The sequence below is a fragment of the Apium graveolens genome, chromosome 4 (genome assembly GCF_009905375.1).
Source record: "Apium graveolens cultivar Ventura chromosome 4, ASM990537v1, whole genome shotgun sequence".
NCBI lineage: Eukaryota > Viridiplantae > Streptophyta > Magnoliopsida > Apiales > Apiaceae > Apium > Apium graveolens.
In genome coordinates this window covers 184176851-184196950 of record NC_133650.1, presented here as the reverse complement: position 1 = coordinate 184196950, position 20100 = coordinate 184176851, and positions in this window count along the sequence as shown.

The following is a 20100-nucleotide window of genomic DNA, read 5'->3' as shown; positions in this document are numbered from 1 at the left end:
GAATACTTGGAAGAAAAGATAACTAGTTGATATATTTTAGGAAGCAGAATTATATTCCATATCAATTAGAACATTATCTTGTAACTGTGTAGTATATAAATACAGGCATAGGATTTACACTATAAGTTTTATCATTATCGAAGTTACTATTCTTTGTAACCCTAGCAGCTCTCGTGATAATTTGTTCATCACTGAGAGAGGACAGTTCCATATTGTAACAGAGTTTATTGTGTTGAATAAAATCTGTTTTCTGTTACTTGAGTTCTTATATTCGATTTGATTGTGCTAAACACTGTATTCAACCCCCTTCTACAGTGTGTGTGACCTAAAAAGTGGTATCAGAGCAATCTGTTAACACACAAACAGTATAAGATCCAAAAACAATCATGTCTGAAGAAGAAACTCCAACCAAGCCCACCAAAACTGAAGAACCTCCAAAGAACATAACCCATAGTTGATATGAGACTATAAGAGTTCCCATGTTGAAACCTTCTGAGTATTCCATATGGAAAGTGAAGATGGCTATGTTTCTGGAAGCTACAGATCCAGAATATCTTGACAGGATTAATGAAGGACCACATATGCCAACCAAACTCTCTGTGGAAGTTGCAGGTCAGCCAGCAAAGTCTGTACCAAAGGAGAAAAGTGATTACACTGCTGAAGATATCTCATCGATTGCGAAGGATGCAAAGGTAAGACACTTGCTGTATAGTGCCATTGTTAATGTCATGTCAAACAGGGTAATTCAATGCAAGACTGCAAAAGAGATATGGGATGCTTTGGAAATAAGGTGTTAGGGAACTGATTCAATCAAGAAGAACAGGAAGACTATACTCACTCAAGAGTATGAGCACTTTGACTCAAAGCCTGATGAGTCATTAAGTGAATTATATGACAGATTTGTCAAACACTTGAATGATTTATCACTAGTTGACAAAGAGTATGATATTGAAGATTCAAATCTTAAATTCCTGTTACCTCTTCCTGAAAGATGGGATTTGAAGGCCACAATAATAAGAGACAACTATAATCTTGATGAAACAACTCTTGATGAAATTTATGGGATGCTCAAGACTCATGAACTTGAGATGGAACAAAGAAGCAAGAGGAATGGAAGAAAGTCAAGGACAGTTGCTTTTGTGGCTAAGGAGGAAAGTCCCAAAGTTGCTGCCTCAAAGAAAGGCAAGGGAAAGGCTCTCATCACAAAGTCTGATACCGAGTCATCGAGTTCTGATAGTTATGACGACTCAGAAACTGAAAGTATACCTAAGATGGACCCTGATGAGATGATAAAGCTGTGTGCTCTTATGGTGAAAGGAATCACAAAGATTGCATACAGGAAATTCAGGATAGGAAAAAAGTTTTCCAGGAAAGGTGCAAGTTCTGATAAGAAAGGTTTTAGAAAATCTGAAGGAAAAGGAGGAAAGTCTGACAATGGAGATTACTCAAATGTTAAATGCTACAACTGTGGTGAGAAAGGCCACATATCTCCTGATTGCAGAAAAGGGAAGAGTGACAAAGGCAAGGCTCTTGTCATAAAGAAGAAAAGCTGGTCAGATGCTTCAGATTCTGAGGATGAGGAAAACTATGCCTTGATGGCAAATGCTGAAAGCAGTTCTGATACTGCCGACTTAAAGGTACCTCAAACTACTTATGCCTTTCATACTGATGATATTACTGAGTTGAGAAGATATCTTAAAACCATGTTCATTAGTTATAAAGATCAAACTTTAACATGTGAAAGATTAACTTCTGAAAATCTTGCTTTTAAAAAGAGGAATGATTATTTAGAAAAAGAGTTAGTCATGTTCCATCAAACTCAGAAAGATAGAGATGATGCCTTTTATGTTAGGGATGAAGTGCTAAAAATGAATGAATCTCTAAAAACTGAGTTAGAAAAGGAAAGAGAGATTATCAGGACTTGGACTAACTCTGGTAGAACAACTCAGGATATTCTTAGTAGAGGAAACTGGAAAGAGGGTTTAGGTTATGGAGATGATAAGAACAGTAATGAAACTGTAGAAACTGAGCCTATAGTTGTTAAACAAAAACCAAAGGTAAATCCTGTTAAGTTTGTAACTGCAAAGCCTGATATTGAGAAATCAGAAGTTAAGGAGAAAGTAACTTCTGACAAACCTAAATAGGATAAGCCAATTGAAGTTAACATAGGCTTAATGACGAAGAAGAAGCTTAAACATAAGCTGAAAGATGTTAAGAATGTAAACAAGGTAAAGCCACCTAGGAAAAATAGGAATGGAAAGGAAGGTGTGAACAAAAGTAACAATTATAAGCCTGTTCCTAATGCTCCTAGAAAAATATGTCATAAATGTGGAAACTCTAACAATCTGGCTTCTTTTTGCAGGAAGAATAAGTACATAAACTGCTTACCTTCAAAGTCAGGAGTTAAGAGTCAGTCTGTTAGATATAAGCCACAAAATCCTTGTTTTTATTGTGGTAGTTTATGGCATTCCATTTATACTTGTAAGGAATATCATAGTTTGTACTATGATTATTATCAAATAAAACCTTCTATAAAGAAAGTTAGCATTATTCCTTCTAGTGAAAGTTCTGATGCAAAGTCTGATATTTCAAATTCTGATAAGAAAACTGTTAACATAAAATCTGATGCTAAATCCGCTGCAAATGTTAATAAACTTAAAAAGGCCAAAGGATCCAAGCAAGTCTGGGTCCTTAAAACTAATTATTAGTGGTCTTTGTGATTGCAGGGCAACAGGAAAAACATCCTAGTTCTGGATAGTGGATGTTCAGGACATATGACTGGAAATAAAACCCTGCTATCAAACTTTGTGGAGAAAGCTGGCCCAGGTATTTCTTATGGAGATGGCAACAATGGAAAAACTCTGGGATATGGCAATATCAATCTTGGGAATGTCATCATTGAAAAAGTAGCTCTGGTCTCAGGACTTAAACACAATCTGCTGAGTGTGAGTCAAATCTGTGATAGAGGTTATCATGTAGATATCTTTGAAGAACACTGTGAAGTTGTAAGCAAATCTACAGGCAAAGTTGTTCTGAAAGGATACAGGCATGGTAACATTTATGAAGCCAAGCTTTCAACAAATACTGATGGTTCTGCAATCTGTCTGTTAAGTAGAGCATCAATTGAAGAAAGCTGGGATTGGCACAAGAAACTCTCTCATTTAAATTTTAACAATATAAATGAACTAGTCAAGAAAGATCTTGTGAGAGGACTGCCAAAATCAGTATTTGCTCCTGATGGCCTTTGTGATTCTTGTCAGAAGGCAAAACAAAGAAAATCTTCATTCAAGAGCAAGACTGAATCATCAATTCTTGAGTCTTATCACCTACTACATGTTGATCTATTTGGTCCAGTTAATGTCATGTCTATTGCAAAGAAGAAATATGCTATGATCATAGTGGATGAGTTCACCAGATACACATGAGTGTATTTCTTGCACACAAAAAGTGAAACTGCATCTATCTTGATTGATCATGTCAAGCAACTGGATAGATTGGTCAAAGATTCTGTGAAGATCATAAGAAGTGATAATGGCACCGAGTTCAAGAATTTGATCATGGAAGAGTTCTGCAAAGACCAAGGAATAAAGCATGAATTTTCTGCTGCTGGAACTCCATATCAAAATGGAGTTGTTGAAAGAAAGAATAGAACTCTTATTGAAGCTGCACAAACTATGCTTGATGAAGCAAAGTTGCCAACCTACTTTTGGGCTGTAGCTGTGCAGACTGCTTGTTTTACTCAGAATGCAACACTTATTAACAAGTATGGAAAAACACCATATGAGATGGTGAAGAAAAAGAAGCCAAATTTGAAGTATTTTCATGTATTTGGATGCAAGTGTTTTGTTCTTAAGACTCATCCAAAATAGCTATCCAAATTTGATCTAAAAGCTGATGAAGGAATTTTTGTTGGATATCCACTTTCCATAAAAGCTTTCAGAGTCTACAATTTAAGAACAAGGGTTGTCATGGAATCTATCAACGTCTCTTTTGATGATAAGAAGATTACTGGACTTGAAGATTTCAATGATCATGATCAGCTGAGATTTGAGAATGAAGTTTTAAATTCTGATTCTGTAAATCCTGACAGTCTAAATCCTGATATTGCAAACTCTGATGGATTAAACTCTGATGTTATTGAAACTGTGGTGACTATGCCTAAGGAAGATGCACCTGTGCAGGGGGAGCATACTGAAGATCCAACCACATCTCAAGAAGCATCAGAATCTACAACAGGCTCTTCAAGTTCTGATTCGTCAAGCTCTGATGGGCCAAGTTCTGATAATTCTGGAAACTCATGTTCTGATATTTCTGGAAACTCAAATTCTGAAGGATCCAACTCAGAGAGCATAATTTCAGGGGGAGCATCAGAGAAAGTTGATGGAGACAACATGGATCATGTGGGAGCATCCAGTTTTAGAGAAAACCTTCCATCTGCAAGGAAGTGGACTAAAGCACATACACCTGACTTAATTATTGGAAATCCTGATGCAGGTGTCAGAACTAGAACAACTACATCAAATGAATGTCTCTATCATTCTTTTCTTTCTCAGACTAAACAAAAGAAAGTGGAAGAAGCTCTTCAAGATGCTGATTGGGTGCAAGCAATGCAAGAAGAGTTAAATGAATTTGAAAGAAATAAAGCCTGGACCCTAGTATCAAGACCAAAGAACATGTCTGTTGTTGGTACAAAGTGGGTGTTCAGAAACAAAACTGACAGTGATGGCATAATTACAAGGAACAAAGCAAGGCTGGTTGCAAAAGGATACTCTCAACATGAGGGAATTGATTATGATGAAACATTTGCACCAGTTGCTAGATTGAAAGCCATAAGGATATTTTTTGCTTATGCTGCTCACAAGAAGTTTAAAATCTTTCAAATGGATGTGAAAAGTGCTTTTCTTAATGGAGAATTGGAAGAGGAAGTATATGTTGAAAATCCTCCAGGCTTTGTAGATTCCAAATTTCCCAATCATGTCTACAGGCTTGATAAAGCACTTTATGGCCTTAAGCAAGCTCCAAGAGCATGGTATGAGACTTTAGCTCAGTTTCTTCTAGAAAGTGGATTTAACAGAGGGACTATTGACAAAACATTGTTCTACCTCAATCATGGAAAGGACTTACTTTTTGGTGCAAATATATGTTGATGATATCATTTTTGGTTCTACAAATGACAGACTTTGTAAGAAGTTTGCCAAGCTAATGCAGTCAAGATATCAAATGAGTATGATGGGATAACTTAACTATTTTCTGGGCCTTCAAGTCAAGCAGAATGAAGAAGGAAATTTTATTTGTCAATCTAAGTACACCAGAAATTTGTTGAAGAAATTTGGAATGCAAGATTGTTCAAGTGCATCCACTCCTATGGCCACTGCAAAAAAATTGGATAAGGATACTGGTAAATCAGTAGATATTACTGATTACAGAGGCATGATTGGTTTACTACTCTATCTACCTGCAAGTAGACCTGATATCATATATGCTACCTGTCTTTGTGCAAGATTTTAAGCAGATCCAAGAGAACCTCACTTAACAGCTGTGAAAAGAATTTTCAAGCACCTTAAGGGTACAGCTGATCTGGGATTGTGGTATCCTAGAGAATCAGACTTTAAGCTAATAGGTTACTCAGATGCAGATTTTGTAGGATGCCAAATTGACAGGAAAAGCACAAGTGGAAGCTGCCAATTTCTTGGAGGCAGATTGGTTTCTTGGTTTAGCAAGAAACATAAGTCAATTTTCACATCAACTGCAGAAGCAGAATACATTGCTGCAGGAAGCTGTTGTGCACAAATTCTTTGGATGAAGAATCAGTTACTGGATTATGGGTTAGAATTTTCTAAAATCCCTATTTACTGTGATAATCAAAGTGCTATTTCTATGACAGGTAATCCAGTTCAACACTCAATGACAAAGCACATCAGCATTAGGTACCACTTCATAAGGGAACATGTGGATGAAGGTACAGTGGAATTGCATTTTATTCCAACAGATCAACAACTAGCAGATATCTTCACAAAACCACTGTGTGAAGCTACTTTTACAAGATTGGTAAATGAACTTGGAATGGTTTCAGGTTGTTTCTCTAAATCTGCTTAGTTTATGTTCTGATACATCAGACTTTATGATCAGTATTTACATATATTACTATCTTTGTATATTCTGTGCTTAAATTGAAAATTGCTTAAGTGCTGATTGTTGTCTGATGTGAATTTCTAAACTCTGATAGTGATATGAATGTTTCTGTGACTATTCAATCCAATGAGGATAACTGTGCTAGATGCTGACCTAGTAGTCTTTAATAAACTAAAGATCCCATGTTTGAAGTAATTGATTATATGGAAATCTTTTAACACAAGCAAATTCTGATATTGAGCTTAGTTAAGTTTACTTTGTCTATCTTATTACTAAGTCAAAAATTAGAATAATGCTTCTTATCTGTTAAGTTCTGATGTTAGTAAATCTGATGGATGTACTAAGTGCTGATAAGCCTCACTTATCAAAAGAAAAAGAAAAGAAATAAAAATCAGGTACTCCTTTGAGATCTAGAGTAAAAATGTGGAAGGGAAGACCCAAGTGCATTGCTGGTATTAAGTAATATGCATTTGAAAAGCAAAAAATTTTCTTGGTGACTTTTCACACTCTATGATTACTGGAGAAATACTCTGATAACAACATAAATTCTGATAAGCAGTCGTGACTCACTTACACTGAGAAGCCACTGTAAAATGGAATTTCAAAAGATGCATAAAATGAGCACAAAACAGTTGAGGTGGACTCATGCATGAACTCATTCTAAAGTAGACTTCAGAATAATGATAAATTTTGAGGAAAGTTCTTAGTTATGCCTTATTTCTAAGATGTATTGAAGTAAATCAGACTTTACTCTTTGTCTGATATTTAGCTTAATGCACACACTTACACTCCGTATGAATGATGAAAATTACTGTGGTGATAAATGTTGTTTTAGATGAACAGTCTATGTGTCAGATTGCATAAATTTTGAGGACAAGTTCTGATGAAAGTTCTGATAATTAAGTTCTGATGAAACCATATCAGTATTTGTGTGAAGAATTATAGGAATACATATTCACTTTTCGAGTTAAAGAGCCATATTCTGATGACTTTTAAATCCTGATAATAATCAAGTTTTGATGCTGACGTGGCAGTATTTATTTACTTGGTTTATTTTTGGTCATTACTTGAACTATAATATTTTTACAGAATATTGGTTAATGTGAGATAAAATAGTCATAATCATTATGGGTTAGTAGCTAGCGTGTATGTCTTGAAAAACTGCATGTGCACGGTAATTATTGCTTATTTTACGTGCCCATTAACTCTTTTTCTAACCGTTTACTGACTGTTCACATGGTGCCAGGTGTAAAATGTATCCCATGCTTCAAAAATATAACTGTTGAGTGGAGAGAGTATATATATGAGAGATAAAATATTTTCTAATCTTTTACTTACTTTTCTATTCTAAATCTCTTTTTCTTTCTCTCTCTCTCTCTCTCTCTCTTTTATTTTCTGAAGTTGTTTTTCTCTCAGGACTTTTTACAAACACTTTGCAAACATTCTCTTATTCACTTAATTTCTTACAGAGATGGTACCAAAAGACATAATTTTTGATGGAGCTAAGTTTGTTCCTAATAACTTCTCCGCTATTCTTAGCAAGTCAGAAGCCCCATCAGAACTTCACTTCATTCATGACTTTCTTGCTAGTTCTGATATTGGGTACGCTCTGACCGAACCGAATGAAGTCTCTGGCACTCAAGTGCTGGAGTTTTGGAGAAGCGGAGTAAATGATGATGGTGGTGCTCAAGGGTCCCGAAGTATTATTTTTTCATCAGGGGAGGATGAGCATGTTGTGATATTGGCTACGGTTCGACAAGCACTGCAGCTGCCTGAGAACTGTGTTTATTCTACTGTTGAAGAGCCAGTTCTTCAAAACATGATGGCCAGTCTGGGGTATGAGAGGACATTGGAAAAGCTGGGTCAGTTGAAGAGATCATACATAAGGAGGGAATGGAGTTTCTTCTTTGATTACATAACCAAGGCTTTTGCAAACAAATGTTCTGATTTCGATGCAATCCCCATATTCAGCCAACAAATCGGGTATGCTCTCATAAATTAAACTGATTTTGATTATGCAAGTGCTGTCTTTAGTTTTATTGGGGATAGAATGACAGAAGACAGAAATATTATTTACTTTGCTAGATTCTGACAGCTTATCTATAGTTTTTGTTGTGATGATAAGCCCCAATCAGCTAGTGAATTATTTTCATCATTCAGACTAGCTAAAAGAGCTTTTAATGACTTATTATCTACTGATAATAAGAAGGCTGTGTTAAGACCCCTCCTAGTTCCTTTATCTGTCAAACAAGCCTTAATAACCTACAATCCAGTTAAATACACTGAACTATATCCTGAGGTTCAACCATCAGAACCTCATCCATCAGCACCTACCACCTCTACACAAACACCTCAAACTTCTTAACCTCAACCTTCAGATCCTACAGTGAAGCCTTCATCTTCCAAACCCAAGAGGACTAAGAAAGTACCTTAGACTCAACAGAAGAGAAGGAGAATTATTCTGTGAGATGAATCAGATACTGAGGAACAGGTTCCCATATCAGAACCTATTGTTGTAGAAGCTGAGAAGGTTTCTTCTCAGAAAGATACTGCAACTGGGAGTTCTAGGCCCCTCAAAAGGCTTAGAAAGTTAAATTCTGATGATAAAGCTCCTACAGTGTCTCCACCTTTGAAGAAGTTAAAGAAACAGAGAGCTTACAGGGACATAATTGAGTCAAATTCAGAGGATATAGTGGAAGCAGCTAAGGAAGGGGATCAGGAATCTCTGATCTCAACAGAACCAATTGTTATTAAATCACTTCCTTCTGCACAACCAGAAACTGTTCAAGATAGCATACCTACACCTCCTATGTCACCTATATTTGATCCAATACATACTGAAGAACCAGGTACAAGTGCTGAAATTGATATTCTTAACTTGATTGTGCCTGAGGTTTTGTACTTGGAAGCTCCACCAATTCAACTCACTCCACCAACAACATCAATTTTGGATGTTGATCAGAACATGGCTGTAGATCAGAATTTAGAGGATGATGTTGAAGCCTCTATAGCCTCTAATACTGCTATTTTATCAGAGGATGCTGATACTGCAGGATCTACAAGTTCTGATGCTGCCAATGAAGAAACTACTGGTGAAGCTGCTGCTAATTTAGATGCTGATGTAGCTGGTCCTTCAGGACATGCACCTCACCAAACAGTTAATAACGCTGATTTAGTCAAGAAATTTGTTATAGGGGAAGCACCAGTACCTTGGAGTGAAACTCCTAGAGGAAATGAGTGGACTAAGGAATGGAACATAGTTAGTTTTGTTCCTTTTGAAAAGATTCTTGCTGAGCATCTGGAAAAAGCTGATGAAATGCTGATAAATGATGATTTCAAGGCACAGCTGAGAGTAACTGCATTGAGTACTAGGCACCTTCAAGGTCAACACTCGACAACTCATGCCAAGATGAATAAAATTCAAGAAACTTTGATCCAGCAAGATATGAATGTGAAACTTGAAAAAACAGATTTTTCAAGCCAGCCTTTGAAAGAATTGCCTACATTGAGAAAACTCAGGAGAAGCAACAAACTCAAATTGAAGAAATTCTAAAGAATCAAGCTTCTCACCAAAATCAACTCAATGAGATCCAATCCTCAGTGGAATTGCTTGTCTCTCTTCTTTTACCCGCTGATGCCAAAAAGGGGGAGAAAGTGATTAAGTCCAAATGCAAATCTATTCAGATACTGAAAAGAAAGGATGATGGAAATGATGACCAGGGAAACTCTAACAAGGGTAGAGGTCAAGGTCAAGGCAAAGGATTTTCATCAAGTAAAGCTAGAATTACAAGTCAAGGAACAAGTTCTAATACTGGGAGAAGAATAAGTTCTGATACTGGTAAAAGGATAAGTTCTGGTGAACATCTGGAACTTGATGAAGAAATTTCAAAGTAGTTATTTCTTAAAGAAAATCCAGGAATGGACTTTGAGAGTTTAAAGGAAGAAGAAGCTAGACTCAAAGCAGAAGGTGTCAAGACAAAATCTAAAGCTTCTGTTGTTGAAAAGAAATTTCCAAAACCTAAGGGTATTGTGATAAAGGAAAGAACAAATTCTGAGGCAACCAAAGCCAAATAACAAGTGGAAATTGATCCAAGGTCCAAGGGCAAAGAAAAAGTTGATGAACCTGTAAAGGTTTATATGCCAGTCATGGATGAAGAAATAACTGATGATGCAGAAGATGCTAATCTTACTCTAATGTAAAAGAAGATTTTTCAAACAACCTCTGACATGGCTCATGTTGTTCAGATTCAAGATGTAGTAAATTCTCATATGACAGTGAAGCAAGCAACCTCTGACATAGCTCAAGTTGGCTTGATATCAGAAGATAAGAAAAAGGAAACCTTTGACATTGCTCAGGTTAAACCTTCAAAGATACTCCTACCAGGATTCACCAAAGCTAAACAGGCTCAACCTTTGAAAACTGCAACAAGTGGTTTTGAAGCAAGAGTTGTTACATGAAATGAAGCAAGAGATAAATATGGATTGGGTAGTTCTGATGAAAGAAGAGTACATAACATTACCAATGATCCAACTTCCTTAAGTGAACCAGGTGTTGGAGCAACTCCTGAAAGATTGAATCGACTTGAATCTGTACAAATGGTTTACCATACCTTTTTGAAAGAACATATCTTGTTATATATTATGACCGATGGAAGGGTATACCAGATTAGGCAGAATGCTATACTCCTGAAGTATTTTGAGGAACTGGAACATGTTCTATTCCTACTTCAAGTGAAAGACAGATTAACAGATAGTGCTGCAGGTTATTTAAAGTCTCAAATTCAAAGACAGAAGAAGCTTTATTCTGTAAAGTCTGACAGCACATACTGTCCCAAGTACAGAGATCACAAAGGTGATATTGTCGAAATGAAGCATAACTCTGCTAAGATTATAACTACTTTTCTGGGTTATAAGGCTATGGAATTCAATCTAGAGTCTGACAAAGCATATCTAATCAGACTAGATCAGGAGACAAGAAAAGCTAAGATAATTCATCTCAGAGCAGCTATTTTTCAAACTGGTGAAGATACAGCTGAATTAATAAATGCTAAAAGGAGGATGGTCAATGAAGTTGAATATGCTGAGAGATGTTTGTTGAAGAACTATCTCTGAACAACTCCTGATATCAAAGAGATCAGAAATTGAAGCCAAGTCAAAGATCTACAACTGCTTAAATTCTGAAAGTGTATACAGACTGAAGCTGTTATCAAAAGTTAAAGATGGTAAAGCTGAAAGGACTGTAAGTTGTAGTTATCTAGTTAAATCCTCATGCATTTGTACTTAATGTTTTTGACATCATCAAATATCTGTTGAACTTGTATATTATGCTAATTTACAAGTTGGGGGAGATTGTTAGATTTATTTGATAATGTCATGTGTAATAGGATTTGTGTTTAGTTTTCAGATCTTACCTAACAGGACAAATCAGTACTTAACTGGAAATCAACACTTATACTGAAGACAAAACTTAAGATATCAGAACTTAAGTTATCAGAAGATATTTATCAGGAGATAATATCAGAACTTAAGATGACTTTCAGATAAGGCAGGTGGCTGATTGAAAGGAAAGAAGATTGAGATTAGGACAGAAAGAAATATGCATGAAGAAAGAATTCTATGAAGAATAGAATACTTGGAAGAAAAGATAACTAGTTGATATATTTTAGGAAGAAAAATTATATTCCATATCAATTAGAACATTATCTTGTAACTGTGTAGTATATAAACACATGCATAGGGTTTACACTATAAGTGTTATCATTATCGAAGTTACTATTCTTTGTAACCCTAGCAGCTCTCGTGATAATTTGTTCATCACTGAGAGAGGACAGTTCCATATTGTAACAGAGTTTATTGTGTTGAATAAAATCTATTTCTGTTACTTGAGTTCTTATATTCGATTTGATTGTGCTAAATACTGTATTCAACCCCCTTCTACAGTGTGTGTGACCTAACAATAAAGATATTGGTTCATCAGTAGATATTACTAACTACAGAGGTATGATTGGCTCATTACTCTATTTAACTGCTAGTAGACCTGATATCATGTATGCTACATGTCTTTGTGCAAGATTTCAGGCTGATCTTAGAGAACCTCATTTAATAGCTGTGAAAAGGATTTTCAAGTACCTCAAGGGTACAGCTGATCTAGGATTATGGTATCCTAGAGAATCAGATTTTAAGCTAATAGTTTACTCAGATGCAGATTTTTCAGGATGCAAAATAGACAGGAAAAGCACAAGTGGAAGCTGCCAATTTCTTGGTGGAAGATGGGTTTCTTGGTTTAGCAAGAAACAGAAATCAAATTCCACATCAACTGCAGAAGCAGAATATATTGCTGCAGGAAGCTGTTGTTCATAGATTCTTTGGATGAAGAATGAGTTACTGGATTATGGGTTAGATTTTTCTAAAATACCTATTTACTGTGATAATCAAAGTGCTATTGCTATGACAGGTAATCCTGTTCAACACTCAATGACAAAGCACATCAGCATTAGGTACCATTTCATAAGGGAACATGTGATGGAAGGTATAGTGGAATTGCATTTTGTTCCAACAGATCAACAACTAGCAGATATCTTCACAAAACCACTATGTGAAGCTACTTTTACAAGACTGGTAAATGAGCTTGGAATGGTTTCAGGTTCTTTCTCTAAATCTGCTTAGTTTTTGTTCTCATGCATCAGACTTTATGATCAGTGTTTACAGATTGTCTTATCTTCATGTAATCTATGCTTGAATTGAAATACATTAAATGCTGATTGTTATCTGATGTGGATCTATATACTCTGATAGTGATTTGAATGTTCTGTGACTATTCAATTCAATGAGGATTATTGTGCTAGATACTGACCTAGTAGTCTTTAACATACGAGAAATCCCATTTTTGAATTAGTTGTTTATGTGGAAATTTATTAATACAAGCAAATTTTGATTTTGAGCTTAGTCAAATTTACTTTGTGTATCTTATTACTAAGTCACAAACTAGATTCTTGCTTCTTATCTGTCAAATTCTGATGTCAGTAAATCTTAAGGATGAACCAAATGCTTGATAAGCCTCACTTATCTGAAGAAAATAAAAGAAAATTAAAGTCAGGTACTCCTTTGAGATCTAGAGTAAAAATGTGAAAGGGAAGACCCAAGTGCATTGCTGGTATTAAGTAATATGCATTAGAAAAACAACTAAATTTTTCTTGGTGACTTTTCACACTCTCTGATTACTGAAGAAATACTCTGATAATAGCATAAATTCTGATAAGCAGTTGTGACTCACGTACACTGAGAAGCCACTGTAAAAAGGAATTTCAAAAGATGCATAAAATGAGCACAAACAGTTGAGGTAGACTCATGCACAAATTTATCCTATAGTAAACTTTATTATTAATGACAGATTTTAAGCATTTTTCTTAGTTATGCCTCATTTCTAAGATGTACTAGAGTTTATCAGACTTTAATCTTTATCTGATATTTTGCTAATGCATACGCTCTCACTCCATATGAATGATGAAAATTACTGTAGTGATTAAGTTGTTTTTGACAAACATTTAAGTGTTATTTGCATAAATTTTGAGGACAATTTCTGATGAAAGTTCTGATGATTAAACTCTAAAGAAACAAGTCAGTATTTGTATAAAGAATCACAGATACAAATATTCACTTTTTGAGTATAAAAGCCATGTTCTGATGACTGTTAAAATATGATAATAGTCAAGTTCTGATATTAAATCCTGATAGAAAATCTGATGCTTACGTGGAAATATTCTTTACTTGACTTATTTATGGTAAATACTGTAACAGTCATATTTAATCAAAATATAATTAGGTGAAATAAAAACAGTCATAATCATTTGGGTTAGTGGTAAACGTGTTTGTCTTGAAAAATTGCATGTGCACAGTAATTGTTACTTATTTCTCGTGCCCATTAACTCCTGCTTTAACTTTTTACTGACTGTTATTATTACACATCGGTCTAGGGAGACGAGGCTTCATTAACTCTACACTTAATCATTAATCAGTCCTCTAGTCCTTTGATATTCCATTGGCTATTTAACCGACATTTCGTCTTAGACAAATCATCTTCTATTCTCACACAAAATCATTCTCTCTCTTTTGATTCTCACCATTTTTTTCCTTCATAAAAATGGTTCTTGTAAACATGTTTATGAACTATGAAAACTTCAACGTTGAGTTCAGTTGTGGTGACTGGGAACAGGAATGGCATGTCACTGCCATTCCTGATGATATATGGAACTTGGTTCCATAAGAGGTTCGAACAAATCTCTTGTTCTTTCAGATGGACTATCAACTCCATCTTGATGTCTTGGGAGAAGAACAGAGAGAGGCTCTTCTTCAGTAAGAACGGATCATCCGTCTTGCAGTGCTATTTGTCTGCAGTAGGAGGAACTAATCTTAGACTAGGATTATCTTGTAATCTTTTGCATGTAATCTACAAATTGCATAAAATGTACTCTTTTGATATTTTAATGAAATTTCTTTTGATTGCAAGATTTAGTCTTTGTTTATCTCGCATTATATGCATATGATTGTTCTCATTAAAACCTGTTAATCCTTACTCATCCACTTGAACTGTATTTCTTGATGAATGTTTTGATGTTTGTGTTGATTTGACAAACAAATGTTGAATTTAAATCGACATATCCTGAGTTACACTTGAAAAGATAGAAGCAATTGAGAAAACTCAAGAGAAGCAACAGGCCCAAATCTCTGAGGTCTTGGCTAATCAAGCTTCTCAACAGGCTCAATTGGATGAGATCCAATCTTCAGTTGAACTTCTTCTCTCACTCCTACTATCAAATGATGCCAAAAAGGAGGAGAAGATAGTTAAGTCCAAATGCTCTAATGATCAAATACTGAAGAAGAAAGATGATGAAACTGATGACCATGGAAACCCTAGCAAGGGTAGAGGTCAAGTTCAAGGAAAAGAGCAGAGCATCAAGGTTTCTTCAAGGAAACTAATTACTGAAGCAAGCAAATCTTCTATTCAAAAGAAGACAAGTTCTGAAGCTGCTCAAACTCAAAATCTGATAGCAAGTACTGAAACTCAAAATCTGATATCAAGTTCTGATGAGCAAAGTCTTACAAAGCCTGATGTTCTGATACAAGGTGGAAGTCAAGATTTTCAAAAGTTCATGCAAACTCTGAAGCTCAAGGGAAAGCAGACTACTGTCTACTACAAGGATCCCAAGATTCAGACACTTGATGAGGAAATTGCTAGAAGATTATTTCTGATTTAGAAAATCTCAAGGAGGAAGAAGCTAGATTTAAAGCTGAAAAGAAAAATCTAAAGCCAAAAGCTTCTGTTGCAAAGAAACCTCCAAGGCCTAAGGAAAAAGGCATTATGATCAAGGAGAAGTCACATACTGAGGCATCAAAGCCCAAAACAAGATCACAATCTGAGATTGATCCCAAAGACAACGGGAAAGGAAAAGTTGATGAACCAATCAAGCCACTGGAGATGAAAATTCCTCAAATTCTGATAAAGCCAGTGTGCAAAATGGTTCAAGTTACTGATGATAATCTTGCTGAAGATAAAGATGTTCAAACTCTGAAAAAAAGAAGATTTCTGAAGAATCAAAGACAACCTCTGACAAGGTTCAAGTTGTTCAGAGTGAAGAACATCAAGCAACAACAGAAACAACAAGTTCTGATTAAGTCATCAAGTCAACCTCTGACAGTGCTCAAGTTGATTTAGATAAAATGGAAGTAGCTGATAAAAAGAAAATTCTGTGGAAAATGTCAAACCATCAGATTCAAAGAATAGCCAATTGCTGTCTACATTCATGACTTTTGGGTTGAATGCTAGAGAATTAAGAGACAGGGCTGGACTAGGTTCTGATGAAGCTAAGATCAAAACAGGAGTTGAAGTTGCTACTAGAGATCCAATTCTATTGACTGAAAAACCTCTTTAAGATGTTACACAGAAACACCTTGATAAGGTTATCTCTGTTCAAGTGGTAGTGGATGCCATGACAAACACAATGTCAAGGAAAATTTGATTCTATTTCTTGAAGATGGAAGGACATATCAGATGTCAGAATCAGATGTGCTGAATAAATCACTGAAAGAACTTCAATTCTTTCATTACCTTGTAGAGGTAAAGTCTGATATTACCAGGAGATGGTCAAACTTCATATTGAAGACCATCAGAGATAAAACAAAAATTTATGGTTCAAGAATTACAAAATTCATTCCAAATATTGTTGAAAATGATGGAAGTGAAATTCCAATGAAGAAGAATTCTGCTAAGCTTGAAGTGATACTAAAAGAGAAATGTCTATGCTACAATGAAGATTCTTCTCACCCTAGGGTAATAAGACTGAATGATGGTTTAGAAAGAAACTATATCTCTGCTTTAAGGACTGCAATCTACCAGATTGGAAGTCAAAATGAAGAGATGAAGCAAGTCAAGACTACAATGTCTCAAGTCCTGAGGATTAAGGAAGAAAAGCTGATATCAAGCTTTGTCAAGAATCATCATGGATTCAGATTGACTGAGTGAGATTGGTAAAAGTTACAAGGACTGTAAGTTGTAGTTAATTATCTAGTTAAACTCTTATTTGCATTTGTACTTAAATGTTTTTGACATCATCAAATCTATTAACTTGTATATTTTACATAATTTACAAGTTGGGGGAGATTGTTAGATATATTTGATATGTCATGTCTAATATGATTCATGTTTAGTTTTCAGATCTTAACAAATAGGTCATATCAGGACTTACTGAAATCAGGACTTACTGGAAGTCAGAACTTAATATCAGAACTTAAGGTCATATCAGAACTTAAGTGCGGGAGGACTTACAGTTAAGGAAGGAAGCTGATTTACAGTAGAAGATCGAGACTAAATAAAAGAAGATATGCATAGAAAGAGTTAGAAGACTGGAAGACTTGTAGAAGATATCTGATTGATATATTTTAGGAGATAGAGTTATATTCCATATCAATTAGAAGTTATCTTGTAACTGTGTACTATATAAACACAGACTTTGGGTTTACACTATATGTGTTATCATTATCGAGAAGATTATACATTGTAACCTAGCAGCTCTTAGTGATATTTGTTCATCACTGAGAGAGAATAGTTCCATTATAACAGAGTTTATCATATTGAATATATCTGTTTACTGTTACTTGTGTTCAAAATCGATTTGATTGTAGTAACACTGTATTCAACCCCCTTCTACAATATTGTGTGACCTAACATAACACTTATAGTGTAAACTAAGCTGTGTTTATATAGTACACAGTTACAAAATATCTTCTAATTGATATGAAATATATCTCTTCCTAAAATATATCAATCAGATATTATCTTCTATAGTCCTTTAGCTGTCCAACTCTCCATGTATATCTTTATTTGTTTAATCCAGATCCTCTCCTGTAAATCAGCCACTTTTCATCCCTGAAGTGTATCCGCACTTAAGTTCTGATATAAGTTCTGATGCCTTAAGTTCTGATAACTTCTTGTCTTCAGTAAGTTCTGAAACTAAAAAAATCAAATTAGACATGACATCACAAATATATCTAACAATCTCCCCCAACTTGTAAATTATGAAAATTATACAAGTTAATAGATTTGATGATGTCAAAAACATTTAAGTACAAATACAATGAGATATTATTTTAAAACAGCTAAATACAACTTACAGTACATGTAGATTTACCAATATCACTGGATCAATCTGAATTCAAAGTGATTCCTTGTAAAGTCTGTTACCAGCTTGTCCTCAACATTTCTCAGAAATTCAACTAACTGTGCTTTGACTTGCATCAGTTCTTCATCTTCATTATAACCAATCTGATAAATGGTTGCTCTGAGTGCTGGAATTGATATTTTTCAAGTCCATCTCCAAGTTTGATAACTCTGGGATGTGAAGAGTCTTCATTGTAGCATAAGCATCTTCCTTTCAGAATTACTTCTACCTTAGCAGAATTCTTCCTCATAGGAATTTCTCTTCCATCATCCTCAGTGATTTTTGGAATGTATTCAGAAGCTTTTGCACCAGAGATTCTGGTTTTATCCCTTATGGTCTTCATCATGAAATTTGACCATCTTCTGGTAACCTCAGACTTTATCTCCAAAAAATAATGAATGAATTGAAGTTCTTTAAGAGATTTATTCAGCACATCTGATTCTGACATTTTGTATGTTCTTCCATCTTTAAGAAATAGAATCAGCTTTTCCTTGACTTTACTCTTATTATGAGTATCCAGTACCACTTGAGCAGATATAACCTTGTCAAGGTGTTTTTGTGTAACTTCCCCAAGTGGTTTGTCAATTAATAAAAATGGATCTTTGATAGTTACTTCAACTCCTATTTTGATCTTGGCTTCACTTGATCCTAACACTGATCTGTTTCTTGCTTCTCTGACATTCAATCCAACAGTCATGAAATCAGATAGCAGTTGACTTTTCTTAGGATCTGATGGTTTAACATTTTTCCATATGATTTTCTTCTTATCAGCAATTGTCATCTTGCCCAATTCAACTTGAGCTCTGTCAGAGGTTGATGTCTTGATGACTTATTCAGGATTTGCAGATTCTTCTGTAGCTCGTTGTTCTGAAATTTCTTCAGGATTTGTCAATTTCTGAACTTCTTCACTATGAACAACTTGAGCTATGTCAGAGGTTGTCTTAGATTCTTCTGTCATCTTTCTTCTTTTCAGAGTTTCAACAGTTTCATCTTCTGCAGCAACATCATCAAATACTTGCACCAACTTGTACACATGATTCATCAGAATTTGAGGAATCTCCATCTTCTGTTTCTTAACTGTGTCCCCAACTTTTCCTTTTCCCTTGTCTTTGGGATCAGTAGTAGTTTGAGATCTAGTCCTTGATGTAGGAATCTCTGTGGCAGTTCTTTCTTTTATCACTATACCTTTCTCCTTAGGTCTGGGAGGCTTCTTTACATTTGAAGCTTTAGATTTAGGATTTGTCTTCTCAGCAGCAAATCTAGCTTCTTCCTCCTTTACAGTCTCTAAATTCATTCCAGGATTATGCTTGAGAAACAATCTTTTAGAAATTTCTTCATCAAAAGTCTAAATCTTGGGATCCTTATAGTAGACAGTAGTCTTCCTTCCCTTAAGATTCAGAGTTTGTAAAAACTTCTGAGAGTCTTGACTTCTTGACTGAAGCAGATATATCAAAACTTGATATTAGAGTTTGAGCATTCACAGCTTCAGAACTTGTATTCTTCTGTGTAGAAGATTTGATAGAATCAGAAATTAGTTTCTGTGAAGAAACTTTGCTGCTTTGCTTGCCTTGACTTTGACCTTTTCCCTTGCAAAGGTTTCCCTGGTCATCTTCAGAATCATCCTTTTTCCTCAGTGTTTGGCTTGGTGAGCATTTGGACTTAACTACCTTCTCCCCCTTTTTGGCATCATCTGACAGGAGTAGAGAAAGAAGGAGTTCCACTGAAGATTGGATGTCATTGAGTTGTGTTTGTTGAGAGGCTTGATTCTGCAGGACCTCATCATGTTGGGCCTGCTGCTTTTCTTGATCAAGCTCAATAACCTCCACTTTTTCTTGAATTGGTCTGATAAACCTATTCTTGTCTAGTTTGAGCATCAAGTCTAGCTTATCAGCTGCTTCCTGAAGTTTATCAACCTTTTCATGAGTCTTGGAGTGTAGACCTTGAAGATTTTTAGTACTGAGAGCAGTGACTTTTAGTTGGTGCCTGAAATCAGAACTTGTCAACAACTCATCAGCTTTTGAAATATGTTCTGACAGAACATGTGAGCTGGGAATGAAGTCAGGTTCATTCCACTTCTTTGTCTATTCAACTCCTCTAAAGGTTTCCTCCCATGGAACGGGAGCATCTTCTTCAATAAATTTAAGCAGTGCCTCCTTGCCAAGAATTTAAGCATTTACTGGAGTACTTGCTGGAACACTATCTCCAGAATCTGATAAAATCTCAACATTTTCTGAGTACACCAGAGTGTGTGTTA